We start from the raw sequence: 20941 nt of genomic DNA, 5'->3' as shown, positions 1-20941 counted from the left end.
AGTGTAGACTGTTAATGTCATCGCTGCACATATTTGTTTGTTATTGTGGTGTTTGGGGTGCCATCTGGATAATGTTTAGCCAGATATTGTGGTCGTTGCTAGGTAAGAAAGCAAGGCCTATATTTATACAGTGGTAACACATGCTTGTTTGTATTATCAACCTGCCACCATCATTGTCAAAATATTAAAGCGTCGTGTACAAGTTTATGTAAGATTTTTTCAGAACTACACACTAAATTTACATCAAAACACATAAACTCTACATGCGAGGTTCCACCCTTAGTTTTTGAGAGTAAACCCTTAAAATCACATGCCCACCTAGATAACGGGAGATAATACTCTACCCCAGAAATCCATTGTTAAGGAACAACCGAAGTACAGCCAGACGCTGTAGGACTAGGCGTGAAACGCGCCAGTCAAGGAATGATGCTGAACGTTCAGACTTTGTTTATTCGTAGCACATGATTAAGTAAATAATTTGTTAACAAATTTGTTAATAACAGAATTATAAAAGCAACGTCTTGAAAAATACTTTGGGCAGACTTAGCCTTGGAACTTAAGCTTAATAGAATCCTACAACATCTCACAACACTTAAAGTTACCAAATTTCTAAAAAGAAATCTTTTATGTTTTCTGGAAATTACATTTCTAAGAAACGGATGCTTTTAAAATCCACCCCGAATGTTGACTTCTCTTTGCAGTATGAGAGCGAACAACCGGGTAATTTAAGTAAATGTATAATTTATTAATTACGTCACTATAAATTCTCAGACTAGATCAAAACGTTACATTACCTAGATTATGTTTCGGTTCTAACGTTGTCGCGCGGCAGAAAGTTTAGGAGTCCATTAGAACTCGTCTTTGTAATATTTGCATTTAATGATTTGGCAATACACGCAGGTGGTTTTTTTAATTAATAGCCTTTATATTCAATAACATTATAATTTAAGTTTGGAACAAGAGAAGAAGTAAGGGTAGCTAATGTGAAAATCGAACCGCGGGTTTTTATTATTTCGTGACTAAGTATGTTCTTGTGAATACATTCAGTCCACTTTTAGTATTAGTATTAGAGTTTCGTGCCGCTAATCTTATACAACCTGTTGTACGTTAGGGTCACTCTGGCCGAGAGTTGTGACTGTGACTCCACATCTCGCGCTCTCTCATTGCGTAGACCTGAGTAAACGGTTTACTTCTCTCTTCTCACTAAATTGCTGGCAATTTATTCCTTTTTGCACTTTTTAAAAATAATATCGCTGATAAGTTTGTGGATTTTGTTTAAATGTTTTTCTACTAAATCAGATGAAAAATGGTTTATTTTCCTTTCTCTTCAGTTATAGTTAAGGCAACAATGTCAACTTAATGCAACGAGTGCTGATAATTTTTATGATGATTTTGAGAAAATTATTGGAGTGCATTCTTCCTATTGTTCAGTGGAAAGAAGAAACAAGTTAATAATTTACTGAAAATAACCGAAGAATAATTATTGATATAACTAATTAATTAGATAATTTCAAGAACACTCATATGATTGGAGCAAGGTTAATTAGTATATATATATATTTTTTTTAAATCTTCTATTGTAATTTACCACTGCAACAGTTGTTGCAACAAGCAAATATGGTGAAAGAGAAAAGAAATAACGGGAAATCATGAGTGGAGAAGGCACCCAGTGGTGTCACTCCAGTAACTTGCTTTGCTCTCACGATAAGAGTAGATCACGAGGCCATCTTCTCTTCAATCTCCTTAGAGGATTACCTGGTAATGTGGAGGAAGGTAGGTGTTCTATGAGAGGGTTAGGATGAGCTGCTATAGAGGAATGAATCTTGAGAAAACGAGTGTTAGCAAGATCTGTAATGAAAGGGATTTTGAGGTCATTATGGATAGTGTGGTTAGATACATACGGAGCGTTAAGAAGTTTTCGAAGTATTTTTGACTATAATGGCTGGAGGCGTACTGAGTTGGAACGCTCAGTCAATCCCCATACTTCGATGCCGTATGACCAAATAGGTCGCAGAAACAGTAGATATAAGAGTCTTTTGTTATGTAGGTTAAGTTTCGAACGTTTGTCAAGCAGTCTGGCGAGAAGTTTATTGCGTTGGTTAGTTTCTTGTAATTAGTATACAAAATAAATAAATCGATACTTTGCTAGATAGAAAGTATTTTTTTTTTTTTTGAGTATTTAAAGTATTAAGTGTTTAGCAACTTAATTTGTAAATTACCGCTGATTTCGTAGGAATAATCTAACATTAATATCAATCGATATTAATCAATCGATTAATATCATCTAATGGACGATGCTGTATTACTGTAATGTGCACCATCTGATCGAAATAAATGCAGTTGAGTCTTTGAGTGAAATTAACAACGATAATACCACATAGGTTGATCATTTTTCCGATAATTTCTAGTAGAACAAGCGATTGTCTGTTTTCTATGATGATTGCACGAGTACGCGAAAAGCAAGAGATGTTTTCTAAAAGAGTTGATGATCTACTTGAAATTAACAAAGAAAAATTATTGATAGTTTTTTATTTAATAATCTCACGAAAACAGAATTTATGTCAAAACACCAATAAATTACCTATTTTATGGGTTTTAAGTATATTTTTTGAGTTAATAAAATACTTACAAATGAATATTCAGCGTATAAATTCCTAAATTTCAGCGTAGTGCTTTGTTATCGCTATTTAATAACCACCTGATTGTGATGAGAACTTCGCCTTAATTCAATTTTAATACTTTGATTTAAGAAAGATATAAATAAATAATAGTTATTGCGCTACAAATTATTCATTCTACTTTTTTAAACAATTAACATTTTTAGATGCGATACACTTTATTTTACTTTTAGTTCATAAAAACCGAGGGAACATTTAGAATAGGACTTTTAACTGCTTGTGCAGTGATTTCTTTGTTTTATAACTACTTTGTAGTACTTTTTTTTTGGTTTTTAGAAGAAAATTACATTATTTGACGCCAAAAGTAGCCACTTAATTGAAAGAAAAGTGATTTTCTTCATTAAATGTAAGGCGCGTCAACATTTGAGTTCATTTGCGCCCAGAGATTTTTTTCAGTGCACTTGCTGGCCTCCTTACAGTGTTCTGTAGTTACAGACAACACTATTCATCACCGGGCAATGAGCTGTAAGAAGCTTCTACAAAGAGAAAATCTAAGCGACCAGCAGCTGGATTTTAATTTAAGATCTCTACGTTGAAATCCAGTATAAGCTGAACACACTGAAGATCTCTAGAGAATAGGCATTGGTTTAAACATTTATTTTGCATTCAATTACCCTCTGCTAAAGAAAGGTACATTTTTTTTCAAAGAAGCAAAACTCTGCTCTTTGTTATAGATCATATTGCAGAAGCAGCTCAAAAAGTTCTGGCTAATGTTGTGTTATTACTTATGGTCTGGAATGTAAACAAGTGTTTTGTCTTATGTCGCAGGTTGCATTAAACGCTCACGACGAAGCCCGAACGTTTCTGCTTAGACTCCTCGCACGTCCCAAGTAAGTCTATTAATAATATAAACAGTAAAAAGAGAATAATCATTGCGCAAATAGTGTGGGAGGCTAATAGAGATGGAAACATTCAATTATTGATTCATACAGATTTCTAAATATTTGTAATAATTTTTTGAAGATGATAATCTGTAAAAATGTTAAGTTTACGAGTACAAGGAAGGGTAAGTATTGATAAAAGTTAGTTGTACATTAGTTTCCACTCAGGATGTTACAACTTCAGAGGTTTAAGTAATCTAGTGGAACACAACCCTTACACCCTGTCGGGTTATAAAGCAATCCAATCGTTGTGTACAGGGGCGATAGTCTCAGAAATACAATCCCACGCTATACAGCGCTGTTAGCCACAACGACCCGTTTTCTCTTAAGAGGATCGTCACAACTACACAGTGGCTCTGTATAACATGTATAGAGCCACATCGTTCAGCACCAATTATACATTTCCTCTATCCTCTGTGTTGTCTTTGTGCACATGTATATCCTGGTCCAATCTTGTTCTTATAAACATAGAAAAGAAAACTTTTACTCCGACTACAGTCAGTTCCACAGTTTCCAAACAAAACTTTTCCGATCTCTTCATCAATGTTGTAAACAAACAAATAACAAGCCTATTGTAGGGCCATAATAGTTGCTATGATTGGTACACTTGGAGATTGTTTATCTTATTCGAACCAATAATGATAATGCTTTATTTATTTCTAACAAATAATTTTATATAAAACAAGTTTCTGTGAACCCAACTGTGAATCTCCGCAAAATACTGATTGGATTTATTCGTTTGTTTTCGTCAGAAGAAATATTGTTCAATCAGAGTTTTATTACTTTTTTAGAACAATAACAAATAAGTAAATTTATCAAATTTATCCAAAATTTAGCCTTTATCACTTATTATCAACAAATATAATTTTACCAGAATTCTTTTAGAACCATCGGAGCTTATTCGCAACAAATGATTGATTATTTTATTTTTTTAAGGCGCGCCCACATCTGTCAGCACCCTAAGCCTTTTTTCAATGCGCTGCCAGCCTCCGGACAATGTTATCTCGTCATAGACAGTGAGCTGTCAGAAGCTACTAGGAGGAGAAAGTCTAGCGCTAACCACTGGGCTAATTTTCTCCAAGTTAATGATTTTATAGAGAAGAAGGTGGTAACATGGGACAGTCTTTTTTTACCTTGTATATTTTGAACATTACTGAATTTAAAATCTACTCTGAAGTAAAATCATAGGCATACATTATTTGTTTTTGTAAATTTTGGAGTCCTGAGTGGTTTACAGCAAGGAGTCTGGAGTTACACTGAAAAAGACTGTCGTGGTGCCATATTGGGTTTTCAGAAAGTGTGGTCGTAATATGGGACACACATAGTAATTATAGTTAATGTTCTCGTTTCTCAATGAATTGTAAAAATAAGCCTTAAATATGCCACAAAACTATATTTTTTCACAATTATCGTACATTAACGATAAAAATTAGAGAGTAATCAGTTTTCTTAGAGAAATTTCAAGACATGATAGGTGGACTGGACACAAAAATCACAAACAAATGACTCCTTTTTCACACGCAGTGCATTCCAAATGAGCCCAACGACAACAAACAATGCACTCAATCCACATTTCTCCGCAAAAAAATGCAATCCGCATCTTCATTATCTGGTGTGAAATTTTGGGGTGGAGTGGACAAATCTGATTTTCCTGATGAAAATGAAACATCAGATTCGTCTTCAGAATGTGTCTCTTCGAAATTTAATTTCCTTTTGTCTTTCATCCTTTCTCACCTAATTTTTACGTTTGCCTTTCGGCGGTGGTCCTAATTTTGTTCTAGGCATATCTTCTTAGGTCCTGCAGAAAAAAAAATAAATTGTAAGACACTAGTTTCGCCCTCAGTGCCACTTTTCACACTTGTTTGGCAGACGATTAACGAGGTCGTTATATGGGACAACGCTGTCCCATAATACCACCAAACACCGCGTACAATATAACCACATTTTTTTCCCCCAATATACATTCATATTTGAAATCCATAATACTGGCATTTAAAACTCTCTATTTTCAACATTTCTAATGCCTAAGTGAAATTATTCTAACTTTCCTCGGCATTACCCAAAAGCAGAGGAAAACTTTTTTACACTGACGAAATCAACAGGGTCTTCTCTTGGACAAAGCTGCCACTCGATTGACCCTCTGCCTTCTGCAGCAGACATAGCCTACCCTAAAGAGTAGTAAGACACCAAAAACTAACTGATAGCACCACTACTGGTTTCACAAAAACCAGGGGCGTCCCAAATTCCCATCGCGTCCCAAATTACCACCTTCTCCTTTAAGTAAATTTTATATTATAAAACCTTTGTAATTCATTTAATTTGTTGATAACTTTTCTAAGAGTTAAAATTCGTTTCTCTTTTTCTAAAAATTGTGTAATAGCTTTTTAAATTTTTTCATTGACCATCTAAACAATTAACGAATTTACTTTGCTTTATACAGATCAGTCTAAGATCACCTTGTGGCAAAAATCAGTAACCAAACATTACGTTACATCGCTATTCCTCGCCTTGAATTACCTTTGAGAACAAAGTTCTTTCTTTCCAATCTTAAGTTTCTTCGTTACGGTCTGGAACTATGGAGAATCTCTGAGAACAGATTTTTTTCAAGCGACAGAAAGATACTTTTACTGTTTTCATTTTTTCTAAATAACAAATGTTATTTAAATATACATTTATATTGAAACTTTACTTAAACTCATTTTATCTCTATGCATATCCAAAAAAAAATTAAACTAAAAATACTTCTAGTGTGCTTATCTAAACTCTTATCTGTGCGCTTCTTGTATGTGTGGTGTAGAGGTTCGTGTCTAAAGTGGTCAGTCAAACAGGAAATGGCCGGTAGCGCCATCTAGCCGCAATGCTCGATTCTCCCCCTTCCTTTCCCTTAAACCAAAACCAGTTTAATTGCGTGAATAAACTAGTGAATAATTCAACAGTTTAAGGGAATGCCAGTATGATATTGAGTTAGTGTGGCCGTGTGTGTTGGTAGAGGGCACAGTTTGCTGCAAGCAGTATCCTAGAGGGTGCCAACCTTTCCCTGTCAACTTTACTGCATGTTCTCCGCCGCAACAACCTCTATTTGTTTCCTTGCTTCATTCTATCTTATATTAAATAAACTGATAAGTATAAAAATAAATATCTCTAATTTAGTCTCCATTTACCTTTGAATTACTTTTTCTACCCATTGTCAGAGAAAAACAACGCAATTCGTGACAAATTTTTTTGGAATAATGGCATCACCGTTTGCAAATATCGTATATTGGAATTTCCTGAATTCCAGAAAAATGATTTTACCTATTTGTATGTTTGAATGGCCATGTGATGCGACTTTTAACGAAATTTAACTAACGAAAGCCGCGGTGATCTTAAGCTTGGGGTAACATTAGGTTTTTTTTCCGAACGGGGACGAAAACGTTTTGATGTAGGACTTCCAGACTCTCGAATGCTGAATACAGAAGCGAACAGAGGTAATTAACTACTTTCGAAAACCAATCTTTCCCGAGAACGGAGCAGTGTGGGGATGTTATCAACTCTTATTTATCTACAGCATTAACACTAAACCTACCGACATTTATGCATAACTATTCCTACCGTGACCGGTCAAATGATCGGACTTTAAAATTACTTAAATTTCTTATTTTAGAATGAAGATAATAATTATTTAACAACGAAAAAGCGCAGTTTCTTTTGTTTAAATATAAATCTCGTAGATTTTACTCTTTTTTGCATCATTTTTTATAATTACAGGCTTCTCAATTGCACATTTCCCGCATATGTATTTTTTTGCATTTTAGACAGCATTTTTTAGTCTTATTGCCTTTGCAGTCTCTTATTGGGCTATTTTCCGACCACTTGTTCGTGTACTAATATTTGTCATGCTTTTGCAAAGGTAACACAAATTTTGCCTTGAAATTTCACTTCCGGTAGTTTTTTATACAAAATCCATGGATTTATCCCGGGCCTAAGTCCAGGATATTGAAAACTATTTGTTGAGGCGATCTCCGAGATTTTCCACGGTTATATTTCTTCCACGAGCTGTATACATTTCTGCTAATTTCAGAGCGACCAACTCCCCAAGCGGAACAGAAGGTTCTCTGCTTTCTAGTTTTCCCAAATATGGAAAGCCTTTTATTACATCAAACGCTAGCCAAAATTTGATACCAAATTTGTCCGATTTATTCGGTATGTGCTGAGTAAATCTGCATCTTGAGATATATGCTCTTGGTTATAACAGTTTTGACTGTTCTCTACGAATTTGTTCCAAAATTTAGAAATCAAAGCAAATTTATCGGTTTATAAACGATGATTACTTTGATCCACTCGAAGAAACCTCATAGTTTCCGTCTATACATTTCTGATCATAGTTTTTGAGAAGAATGCTCGTCCCTATTTTTTGTTCTATAGAAAAGGGCAATTTCGTACATTTTTGGCCTCATATGCACCACATGCAACAATGAGCCGATAAATGCATTACCAAATTGAGTTTTCGAGAGAATTCTGTTACAAAAATAAAAAATAAATAAATAAAATAAAATATTAAAATAAGTAAATAAAATGAAAATATTCAGCCGGTCAAATGGCCGGTCGCGGTAGGTTTAGTGTTAAGTTTTTTCAAGCGGGAGTTATACTATGGTTTTCTGGCGTCACCGCGCAAGATTTTTTTTGATTGTCTTATTGTTTAATACTTTACTTATATAGAGTTAATTTACCATTAAAAAATTAATACATTTCAATTATGGTTTATTTATTTATGTTGTTGCCTTCATTGCTATCTGCATTACGGTATTTTGACTGTGCAAAAGGCCCCATTACTTTGCCTGGTGGTTTACTCCCTTACATTGAAATAACAGTTTTTCCCTGGAACTTAAACCCAATCCAGATATCATACGTTCTTCAACAGTAAACAAGCTACTCCTCGTGTTATGGAGTACTCCCTATAACCCTCTTACTTCCACTTCAACCAATCTGATAGTAGCGTTGATTGTAGCACCCACATCTATTATACCCTTCTCAAAGAAGATCGTATGTCAAACCTTAGAGATTGTGTGAAAAATATTATTGGAAATAATGGTTTTAATTCTGATAAGACCAAGAAATTCTTGGCGCTACTCCAGATTAAGTCCTTAAAGCAATTGGGATTGTTGCTTGTTATAAATAATAGCATTTTCTTCTTCTTCTTCTTCTTATCACTTTATCAGCGTAACTTATTCTTTTTAATGCTTTGTTATTTTTTGGGGGCAATACTCAATAACAAAGAAGGAGAAAGATTGCGATTCTTGTTGAATAATGCAAATTTTTTATAAATCGATCTGTAATGAACAATTTGAGTTCTCTCTCATTTATAGGAGCGTCTAATTCTTCTCTCTCCCTTTAAAATCTATTGTCTTTCTGAAGTCTCAACGGTAAGTAGAACTGCTAAAATTGTTCTGTGTTTAGTATCTTTTGTTCCAAAATCTCCAAAAAATATTATGAGGCCCTAGGTTGTATTCATATGGTAATATTCCTCATAGATAAAATTCATGGAAAAGTTCAAATGGTCAAAAACTGCCATAATTCAATCGGAAGCCTAATATGTTCTTTGCGCTTACAATGGAGACGGCCAGCCAGGGAACTCGCTTTTGGAAAAGTCAAGAATTCCGAAATTTTGGAGTAGAAGAATGGGAAGATTAAGACCAGGAGCGCCAATAACCTTAGATGTTGACGCGCCTTAAAAAAAAAAAAAAAAAAAAAAGACCAGGAGGTAAACAGGGCCGCTTGGCATCTAGAAGATGCGAAGCTTCATATTCTAAGACGATGGGCGGATTTGAACTGATTCAGGTTCACGTTAAGTTATGAATGATGTCGTTTTGCTTCCATTTTGATTTTCGTAATCCAATAGCAATGACGCTCTTCAACTTTGGCACCAGAAAATGTTACCTTTTTTGTATATACTATGTTATTTATTCGGCGATACTTGTCTATCTCTAACGTTAATTTGTTACCAAAGGCGCATTGTATTTTCTCACGTTTTCCAACCCTTCAATTGTTAATCCGAATTCTCTTGGCTAGCACTTTCGTTCTAGTATTCTCATCAACTTTTATTCTATACTCCTTATAAAAACAATTTACTCCTTTACACTTTTGCTATTCCCCAAACAACTTCATACAGCTGAAGAAGCTTCATTCACTATTATGCTTGATTCGTTTTCTCGGACCATATTCTTAATATTTTTTACCCGACTCTTAATATTTTTTTAAAAAAAGAAAAATATCTTCTTCATATCGTTTCCTACAAATTGTACCAACCTCATCGACATCCATAATTATTAATGAATAAATATTGATAAAAGTAAATATTATTGTATTTTTCATGGATCTGATAAAAACAAATTTGAATGGCTCAAAAACATAATGAATTAAGTTTAAATATGAAAATGTTTTATCATTTTTTCATGTTAAATATTTTGCATGATTAATTGAATTCAGCCATTAACAATAAACTATGATAAGGGGCTTTAGATAAGTGTGTTGTTATTAACAAGATTGTTGATCACTTCGCCTTTGCACACCAAACTGAAACTCTTTGAATGGTGCCCTTCCATTGTCCTAAGGAAGCGGTGCAAGATGGTAATTTTTCTTGTGAAATGAAGCCGATCCATCAGCTAAACGATTTGGGGCGTCACTTGGTATTTAAAGAAGTAAGGAAGTGGAGGCTGTAATCCCTCCATACATTGTTATAAAAGACAAAAAGTTAATTGGTGAGATTTTACTGTGTTGTACTTTGAGTGGAGCACTGGTGACGGCTCTAACGACTTCTCGTTCCTCTACCCATAACTGTCTACTCCCCTTTATGCGAACAACCTCCGCCTCAGACATTAGAGTATGAGTGAACAAATCTAAACTGCATAGAGCGTCGGTGGGAGATTTTCTACAATCATTTCTGGTCCCTAGACCGCAAAATTAATGAGATTGTTTTGTGCACCCCGCTTGCTCCTATCGCCCAGCCCCTTTCATTTTGATTTAAATATCTTTTCTTCCTCCAGTGAACTGTGTACTTCTTCAACCCTTGCTTGTTCCTCTTCTATCATCCTTTCCTGGGTTGTTGTCTCCACTCCTTCCTTATTGCTACTACCAGCCAATTATAAGCTATGAAGGGTTTAATTTTTCTTGCATTGTTCTCTATAACTCTTACAAAAGGGTGAAGTTTTGTTCTTTCTCTTTGTTCACCCTGTGGTTACCAGACAGAAAGATAACTTTATAAGATTTATTAAATTAAATGGAATTTTACTTTATTTTTATTTAAAAACAAGAAACAAAAATTTATCTCACTGGTAGGTGTTTCTGCATCTTAAAACTTTAATCGAGATTTATTTGTTTAAATAGATAGCAAATAGTTCGCTATTTGTTTTATTTTTTTTTAATTGATAACCATTTCAATGTAGAGTAGACCGCTGCGTGTTTATAAAGCGCATGTGTGCAGGAAAAAAAATTACAGTGTGTCTCCCCACATAGTTCACTAACTTGGGCTCGGATATTGAGAAGTTTTTCAAATCATCATTTGAAGTTTGAGCTTCCATGGTATCTCTTCACACAAGCTAGTCGAAGAAAATCCCAAAGAGAGAAACAAGGACACTCCAGAAATTATTTTTTCTGGCTTAGAAGACGAACGTGTACAAATTAAGAAAATGGTAAAAATTCAATTTCGAAAATTGTTCTCACTACTACAAAATTTCTTTAACCTTTTAGTATAATCAGCATCAATAAATTGAGCATAACTATAGTTCGATCTACGGCTGAACCTGAAATTTGATTTATTTGTAGAATTGATGCGATAGATGCCAGAAACCCAATTTTTGCTAAACGAACTTTTCTCCGCTATTCTTGTTTTCAGTTCCCGAATTAACCGGCAGGTCCCATGTAGGTTCATTCAGTTTACTTATTAAAAATTATATATCAATTCACTAATTTCACATTTATTAACACTCTTAGTTATAAAAGAAAATTAGACTTGAACAGCAGATTTAGCAAAGTAGCTTATGATCCGCTGGTCGCTTTGTTTGGTCTTCGCATGTTCCCTTGTACTCCTGCAAGATCCTCGTTATTTACACAGCCACTGTGTGCTGCTAATGAAAAGAGGGATATTTTAAAGTTCTGAAACAATAGGTTTTGCTTTCCTTCTTCATTATTCCATAACAAAGGGCCACTCAAATAAATTGTATGTTTTTGTCCTTCACAACTAATTCAGTGAGCATAAAATCCTGTAACAACAAACATTTACTGAAGACGAGATAATCTACTTGGAAAATTGTTACAAAGTAGCATTTGCCTTTTGTTCTCTCTTTAATAAAGTTTCGCTTTTCATCTATCAGGAAGTGACGTCAAGAGATAAATTTTCTTTCATTGATGTTTCTCTTGAAGAGTAGGTATTTTCAAGAGAAAAGAAACTGCTCGTAAAATGGTTATTTGTATTTTATTGTAATTCCATAAAAACCTGTAGATTTACGATAACTCTCTTGGGCTAAAAAAAAAAGAAGTCTTCAGGAAATATGTCGATTCTTCTAGAACAGTGGTTCTTAACCTTTCTAATGCCGTGACCCCGCAATTCAGTTCCTCATGTTGCGGTGACCCCAAACCAAAAAATAATTTTGGTGGCTACTTCTTAACTATAATTTTGCTACAATTATGATTCGGAATGTAAATTAATGCATATTAATTATGTATTCTCATTGCTACAAATCAAATATAATTTATACATAGTGATTAATAACAAAAACAATATTTAATTATATATTGAGAAATATTTATTTCTAATTCCAATAAATAACATTAACGGCCATAGCGGCGTGCGTTACAGCTGAATAGCGCTGCTGCAGACGGTAGCGCGGCTTCTCAGCGGCTAAAGCCATCGGAAATATGTATTTTCCGATGGCTTTAGGCGACCCCTGTGTTTTGGTCGCGACCCACAGGTTGAGAACCGCTGTTCTAGAATAATCTAAGGTAGCCGCAGTTCCGTGTAGTGTCATCAGCATAATGAACCTCTTAAAACCCAAGAGAACTCGCAAGGCAGACTTTCTCTTATCCTCTCCAATGTTTATATTCTGTTCACCGCATTCTCTTGTTATTAGCTTCTAAATGCCGATTCAGTTAAGGACATTAAATGTATATCACACATTAAATGGCCGGAATTGGAAGGAATTGAATAGTTACTACTGTATTGAGGCTGGTAAATATAAAAAAACTATTTAATTGAATTCCGATGCCTTGATCGATTACAGAATGATTACAGAAATCTTCGTCTTCTTGAAGGTGACAGTTGTGCAAATTCTTATCAGATGAATCCTGCCTCAATGGTGATCTAAATAAAAATGAGGTGGAAAAAAGATTGAGGATTTGTTGCATATTCCATCCAAAACCAATTCAAGAAAGTTATCCTTTGGTTAAAGTCTGGTGAAGCGAGTGTTTGGACTGAAGATGATACACTGCAAACTTTTAGATATACCAGATGAGTAAGTAGAAGACAAGTTGTGGTTGCATCAGGATTTCCTTCTTCATGCTCTTAAAGCGCAGCCATTGGACCGCCATTCTCAGTCTAACCTTCAAAAAAAATTCTGTTTCACTTAAATTTGGATTATTAAATTAAACGGTTTTTTCATGTGGTAAACGTAAGTTGAAAAATATTCGGGTTTATTTGTAAACAGTTCGCGACAGCGTAAAAAGTGCATAAAGCGCTATTTCTAAATTCCAGTAAGAATTCATTTGACTTGTCTAAAATTAAACTTTTTTGGTTTGCTTTTCCATAATTAGTGAATAAAGTATTGCTACCCGGTTTTTCTTTAGTTTATCTTTATTAATCTAATATTGTGATATTCTGTATTTGGCCATACTTTAAGGATACAGTCAGTGAACTGCCATCCACATAGCAGGCTATCAGATAGTAATGTGACAGCAAGTGTAACGCTTGAAAAATGAGTTTTATATCAATAATGCGCTAAAGCAATTTAAAAATAGATTCCACTTTCAGTGTAGGGAGATTGAATGGTACAAAACGACGATGTCTAAGAACTCCCTTTGTAAATAAATGTTGATCTACTCTGGTAAATGGTATTTCTTGTTTGAAAGAAGCAACTGTTTGCTTGAAAGAAGTGGTATCACCCCATTATTATTTTATTTTATTGTTGCGGTGTATTCCGGACACCTGCATAGGTGACATTGGCCACTTGGTAAAAACCTCTTTTTTGCCCTTAGAGGGCCTCAAAACGGCGACATCTGATATATAGATAATCTGCTCAATTAGAATAGATTCTCTTAGTAAGTAGATTAAGGATTAGTGATGTATTTGTCTTTCAAGTCGGAAGTTGCTGGTTCTAGCTAGGCAATGCTTTCATAATTATCTTTTTCTTCTGAAAACCTTAACAGCTCTGACATATTTTGTCAGACACTATGAGGAAGACTGATAACAGCTCTGAGAAGGCACCAGGCGCTATCTACCTTGGTTTTAGCCGGACCTCAACTAATTAGAAAACATCCAATTTATAATTTGGGTTAAAAAATAATTATTATGCAAAAACCAGTGACAATATATAAAAAAAGATTTTTTTTTTTAAAAAAACTTCCTTAAAGACCTCATTGTAGATTCTAGAAACCGAAGCAAGTTGAAAAGTTGAAGAACCCAAATACCTTTTCGGTAGTTCATTTTTACTCACCTGACCCTAAGGAGTGTTTGCAGTAAGAAGAGCATTACATTCAAGGAGTGGATGGTCTCACTAGAGCAAACTACCAGCACGTGATCAAAATTGGCTATTTCAGCCTCTACTCTACAATACTCTCAAGTTACCAAACTGTGGTAATTAAAACTTTTCGTTAGCTGCAGGGTCATGGAGAGAGGAAACCTATTTCTACCCACCTGAATGATCCCCAGGGTGGAGTTAGTTCCAGATATCTTGCACTTTTACTTACAGTTTTATGTTCATCTTGATGTATAGTGGTACTCTGTTTAGACTAGTGAATGGTTGTAGCATTTCTTTATTTGAAGGCGACCTAGGCTAAAAGGGTTCACACATAGATGTAATAGTTGCTGACCATAAGGCACCATATCCCTTATTTCTTATTGACTTGCAGTACCTGGCTGAGATTATATAGTAAAAGTAAAGTAATTGCTTATTTTCATCAGGTGGGCTTTACGTCCAACTTCCAAATTAGGAGTCGTGGACGGAGGCGACTAGCAAACATAAATACTGTAAATTTCTTTTATTACTCATTAAATAAAATCCAATGCCTAAGACTGGGAATCGAACCCAGTACCACAATACAAACTAGCTTTGCAGGTCTCGCCTCTAACCGCTCGACTACCGTGGCGCCTAGAGATATGAGATTATATATCTTGTTTTGTAAAGTGGACCCATTGTGCTCATCAGGCTACTCACACTAAAGGAATCTCTTGCGAACAGTGAGAGAACCAGCAGAGTAGTGGGAGTAGTTAGGCTTCAAAGCTGAGCCTACCCAAATATTTTTCAAAAAAAGAAAATATTAATATAATTATTTTTTTATAGGTATATTTCAGCATAAAAATGCATTCTTTGGTACAAAAAATCATTTGTCTTTCTTGCTCTTAAAATGAACTATCAAGAATTGAACCAAAGGCTTGCGCTTTTTCCAGCCACCTTCACTTGTGCTCTAATCATTGATTCAGGTGTTAAGTGGACATGCGAATTTAGCGTATCATCTTTTCAAATGCGGCCTTACTCAGTCGCCAATTTGCGCTGGACCGATGAGACTGTGCGGCACTTTGTAGAGGTGTGCCCCCGTTTATTCTAAAACTAGATTTCTCGTCTTCGGAAGGTCAAATGTCTCCCTACCAGAGATTGTAGCATCTGGTAATCTTAACGAACTTTCTAGGTTTATTCAGTGCACTGAGCGATTGAATCGCCATGATCCCTAATGTCCTGTTACTACTTAATTAGTTTATTATATTAGCATCTGGCAACCTATAGTCGGATTTGTTGTTTTAAAGCCCCGGTATCTTTCATGAGATGAGGGGTGGGCGGGGAACAATGGGCATTTTGGATTGCCTGCGTTCCTTCCCCTTTTCGGTGGAACCGCCCGTCTGAAGCAATCTTGTGCTCCAATCTAGTTTTCATGATAGTTTCTTAATTCTTCTAGGATGGTTGCTATGTAAGCTTGCCAACGTGGCGAACTAACGGCTTCCATCACTGGATGGTCGTCGTTCACTCCAATCACGCCCATGGCGCACATGCTTGTATATGTATTTACACCATTTCCTTACCCTCATCTCTTTTGCTTATTGTAAAATTAATTACAGTAGCCAAATTAATAAACAAATACCTAGTAATAAAAATTCTGAATAGTTTCCAGAGTCCAAAGACTTGCCTTTCGGCAACATCCAAGGGTTTTAGGAAAGCTGAGGCTTGCTTTAGTCAAACTCTTATTTTGAACAAAAATATTCGATTAAATTTAAATTCTCTGTTACTGTCCAGTGTCTATTTCCAGAAAAGCGTATTGAAGTTTTCTTCCATTGTTAGGGCGTTTATTTATTTTTTTTAATTGTAACATATGACCAGGTGGAAAATGAAAATTAGTTCTACTTTATTATTATATTATTTGTGTACGAAAGGATCTTGGAAAGAGTTAGGCTGGAAACATAGTGGAGCGGCAAGCAAAGCGGCGATGATAGCTGCTTCAGATCTAAAGAAAGCGACGAGCAGCGAGCAAAGAGTCGCATGCACATAGTGACGAGTTTAGTCGCGTTCTCCTTTCGACAAAACAAGATGGAGGAATTATTTTTATATGAAAATTCTTGGTTGAAACTTTGGTATTTGCAGCAGCTTAGTAGTAGGAGCTGCAGTGTACATGACATAAATAAGTCTAGACATGAATATGGTGAATTCCATCACTAGTACCAACAACTTAGGGAGCATCCTGGCAAGTTTCATGCGTATTTTCGAATGTCTTTATCAACATTTGATTACATACTAGCCCAGTGTAACCCCATTAATCAAAATCAAATTTTATTGTTTTTGAATAATACAACTCATAACAAGAGTTAGGCACAATATAGAAAAATTAACTATGTAGGTTATTAACTAAATACAAATCTGTGTAACCCCATTAATCCTAGCAGTTACTTTAAGATAAGAAAATCAAAATAAATAAAAATAAAATAGAAATATATGCAGATAAAAAGAAATTAGTCAATTAAAAAAAAACAATAATTTTATTAAATCACTTTATTATTATTAATAATTATTAAATCAGTCGTAAATTAATGTTGTTTATCTGAAAAACTGGAGTAGTACGACGCTACAGAAGAAGGATTGGAGAATTCGTCCTGATCAGAAGTAGTAGGACGTGAAAATGTAATTTAATTTTGCCTAGTATTTAGATGAAAGTTAGCATTAAGGGAATGAGAACCAAATTAAATGTAGCAAAAATTACCTGAATTCTCCATTAACTACTAATTGTTAATTAATTTTAACTATTAATTATTAATTGTTAAAAACTATTGTATCTTCGCAAATACTATGGTCGCGCAGAGGTATCTTTAAACAAACTAAACCAATAAATGTAACAATATCCATAACCTATGAGCAATAACCTTTACAAATTAAGCGCGATAAGAGCGAAGAAATCAAACATGTCATAACGCTTTGCTCCACTCTCTATAGATAGCGTTGCTCTATCTTCGCTTTGCTCGCCACTATGCGCGGTCCCATATGTTAACTTGTGTTTGATTTCGCCGCTTTGCTCTTCGCTATCATCGCCGCTTAGCTCGCCGCTCCACTGTTTCCAGCCTTAGGGCAACAAATAGGTTAGTTTCGACAAGATTAGATGTTAAAGTAAATCAAGTAAAATAGTAAAGTGTCTATTCTCCAATATAGTTCAGGTGCAAAGGGCCTTCGATGCTGTGCACCTTTCAAAACGAAAACAAACAAAAAAGTATCTAAAAGTATCTTGGCTTTAATTGAAAATTTAACGGAAGCTTAAATAAATCTTGGTTGCACTTTAATTGGTACTGAAAGATCTGATCGCAATAAATTTGACGGGGAGATTCCTCTTTAATAAATTTGATCACAAACGTCCTTTCAAGAAATTGGAAAATTTTATTTAAATTTCTTACCTGATTTAAAATTTTACAGGGAATTCTTTTGCAGGACTACAATAAGGCATCTCCCAAACGTGTTCTCAGAACCTTTTTTCTTTAGCAATGATTCAGATCTTTTTATTGTATCATCCAAAAAAATAACCCGGTACTGTCGAATAATACAGTAGGTTTCATTGAGATTTTAAACTTGTAAAAATTAAAAGAATTATTGAAACATTTTCAAGACAACATTCCTTCTATTTTAGCCGTGGTGGAATATTTTGTAAAATTTGTTTTATTTTTTTTTTAAATGTGAATTTTTGTGACTCCTCGCGAATATATATAGACGTATACATCCGAATGAATGCATTGTCCGACCGTTCGGCGATAAGGGCTTTAAATGTAAGCTCTCTGTTGAGAGGTGTATCCCCAGTTTTACAATGATACTGCTGCACTTGATGTGTTGGAAATTGTTTTCACTTTTCTCTTCTGGGTATTATCCATCAGTATGAATGGTATTTTAACGAAATGGTGTGGCGGAAATGATTCTGCAGGAAGTCGTACTTCTGGTATTCTCTTTTTATTTGCTGTTTGGCCATTCTCTAAATTTAGTATTAAATTATTATTTTATTTCTTTTATATACATATATATAATTTATCTCTTCACTCAATTTTGACAGCTATAGACCAAATAATAGCAAAATCGGGCATCTTCTGCTTGATGACTTCTTCGGTATGAGTATGTATGGAACGTATTATGTGGTTTCACTCTGGATTTGGGGATTTCAGGCTTTTGCTTTTTCTCAAATAATTTCTGATTTTTCCCCAGCATTCTTAATTTTTATTATAAACTAATTTTATAGGTAATTTTTGTTTAAAATAAAACAAAAATGGCTTTTAAAAAGATAGGATGAATTCAATTGGTGGTGCTGTGGACTTGCCTGCAGATATCTTAGGTTCATGTCGAGCTGCTTGTCTTTGAAACCTTCAAACTTACACTTTGTTCATCAAAAGACCGTTGTGACGAAATTTAGTTCCTAATATTCCTCCCAGAACTCAGGGTTGGTTCGAAATTAGTGATTAAACATAATAAATAGCACCAAATATCCCAATTTACCTCAAAATTCAGTTTTACAATTCTAGGAAGGAGTTTTCCACATGACGCATCTGCTATCGTAGCATTAGTTACACTTTGGAATTCGAAAACAGTTAATTGTTTCTCTGAAAACTTTTTTTACTCAACTGAAACTTTTGTGGGCAATGAGAAATGCGGTATGGGATAGCGCATTGTTCACAGAGTCTAGGCTTTATACAGGGTGTTCATTTTAAGACGGCTCAAATGCATTTCACGCTTAAACGGTTGATCTGAGCAAAAAATGGTAGAGGAAAAATTTGTTGCCCGTCACCTCTAGTTTCTGAATACGTGACTTGATTTTAGATTCCTGTCCGCTTACGCGCGACCATAAATGAGAGTTTTGAGTTTTCATAAGTTATGAAAGAATCCTTTACATGAAAGATATTGTTCACTTGAATATGTGGCAGGAGGTTTCTTATTTTTTTGGTAATTAAACGCAACTCACCCAAAATTACCAAAAAATTATTAAACTTTCTTGTTTGTAACAGATGTAAAATTAATTTTTATGCATGCTTGAGAACATCTAAAGCTCTTGACATTTGATTTTCCTTAGAAAAATCACTCGAAAAAGGACTTATTCCCCGATATTAAGAAAAATAGTAGCTTTACTGCCTTGGCAATATTTTCAGTAGAAAGGGGATGAAAAAAATACATAAAAATGACCTATCGCCTGCTCTTCTTTCTCTTTGATAACAAGTTAAAAAATTGAAATATGTTTAATAAATACCAGATTTTGAAATGGCCTAGCTCTAGCACCTTTAGTTTAAAAGATATCGAATTGCGGTTTCCAGTTTCTTTCATAACTTTTTATACTCTTTAAAACTGTTTATATGAAAATGAGGGTCAACTGCAAACTCTTACTTTTGGTCGCGCGTCAGCCGCGTATGCGGGCAGGAATCTAAAACCAAGTCACATATTCTGAAACTGGAGGTGACGGGCAACAAGTTTTTCCCCCTACCATTTTTTGCTGAGATCAACGTTTAAGCATGAAATGCATTTGAGCCGTCTTAACATGAACACCCTGTACAGTTCTTTTATTTATTCATTTAACTGTAGAAACGTAGTTCGCATAGTTTGCAAGAATATTTTAATAGAACCAATTAGACATTAATCATGTTTCTAAACCCCCAAAAAACGTACATTTTATGATGAATGAGGAATTCGCGTCGTTTCAAATGTTATTAGATGTTATCAACTTATATTTACGATATAGCCTTAATGCGTGTAAAATTAAATAACTTTAACGAAAGAATTTTTTATTTTTATTTTTGAAAAGAAGTTTTTTGTTAGAATATATGAGGTACTTAACGTAACAAATTGTTGGAAGTAGAGGACGATCTGTTTGGCTGGACAGAGCAAACAGGATACGAGTGCGCGAGATCTATGTGACAATTAGTAGATAATGATCGCAATTTACTGGTTACTGGAGGGTATTTAGCAAAACTTTACTCATACGCACAGCCTATCTCCCTAATTCTCTTGTACAGCGGACATTTTTCACAAGCACCAGCTGTAAAGTACGGCCCTAACCCTAGTAGTGACCGCTGTTCGCCCATCTCTACCGCGCTCCCGCCAAATGTTTACCGCCATATTACCTGTTTTCAATTAACCCTCGCTTATTCCCAACTTTTTTGCTTTGTTTTGACAACCACCTCCCCCCCCCCGCGTGAGATGGAACCCTTTTTCCAAAATTAACAAAAAATATCCAACACAGCATAATCGCTTTGCTGACTGGCTTTATTCATCTAAATTATTTTTAGATTCGTCCATCAGCATGCTGTGCTGTTCAGCTTTGTGTTTACTTTACAAAATGATGCGAAGAGGATTTTTTTTGCAATAATTGAATCAAGAAATATAGCTGCTGTGTACTTTCTGTTTTCTACTTTATTCACGATATGTTCAGTTACTCTCGTAACTTGATGTTATTGATAAATTCTTTGACCTGAACCCAAATTGGTGAGATGGTATTTTGTGTGAGTCAGTCAAGTTATGTAATAGTTGTTGGCTGATAAATTTGTCCAACCGTATTTACTGAAAATATCTAATACATAAATATCCATTCTAGAGTTACAAGTGATTGTAGACAGGAGCACTTTATGACGGTTACATTTTGCTCTAAGGTTTTCAAGTTTTTTCTTTTTTTTTACTTTTTGTCTCATCCTTTCAGTGT

At 34.8% G+C, this 20941-nt stretch overlaps 1 protein-coding gene across 2 annotated transcripts in view; it reads left to right on the top strand.

The window, feature by feature from the left end:
* LOC141449308 (LIM domain only protein 3-like) overlaps nucleotides 1-20941 on the top strand; it is a 208470-nt gene that overhangs the window by 5294 nt on the left and 182235 nt on the right. Inside the window, exon 2 of one of the 2 annotated variants that reach the window (XM_074118592.1) lies at nucleotides 3447-3508. The exons of the other annotated variant lie outside the window; for it this stretch is intronic. The gene's annotated coding sequence lies outside the window, so the exon portion shown is untranslated. The remainder of the gene's footprint in view (nucleotides 1-3446; nucleotides 3509-20941) is intronic. 2 annotated transcript variants of the gene reach the window in all.

Source organism: Rhodnius prolixus, unplaced genomic scaffold (assembly GCF_049639745.1).
Source record: "Rhodnius prolixus isolate KJV_2025 unplaced genomic scaffold, Rpr scaffold_2, whole genome shotgun sequence".
In the NCBI taxonomy this organism is placed as follows: Eukaryota; Metazoa; Arthropoda; class Insecta; order Hemiptera; family Reduviidae; genus Rhodnius; species Rhodnius prolixus.
The sequence above is the reverse complement of the archived record's forward strand: the minus strand, read 5'-3'. Positions and strand labels throughout refer to the sequence as shown.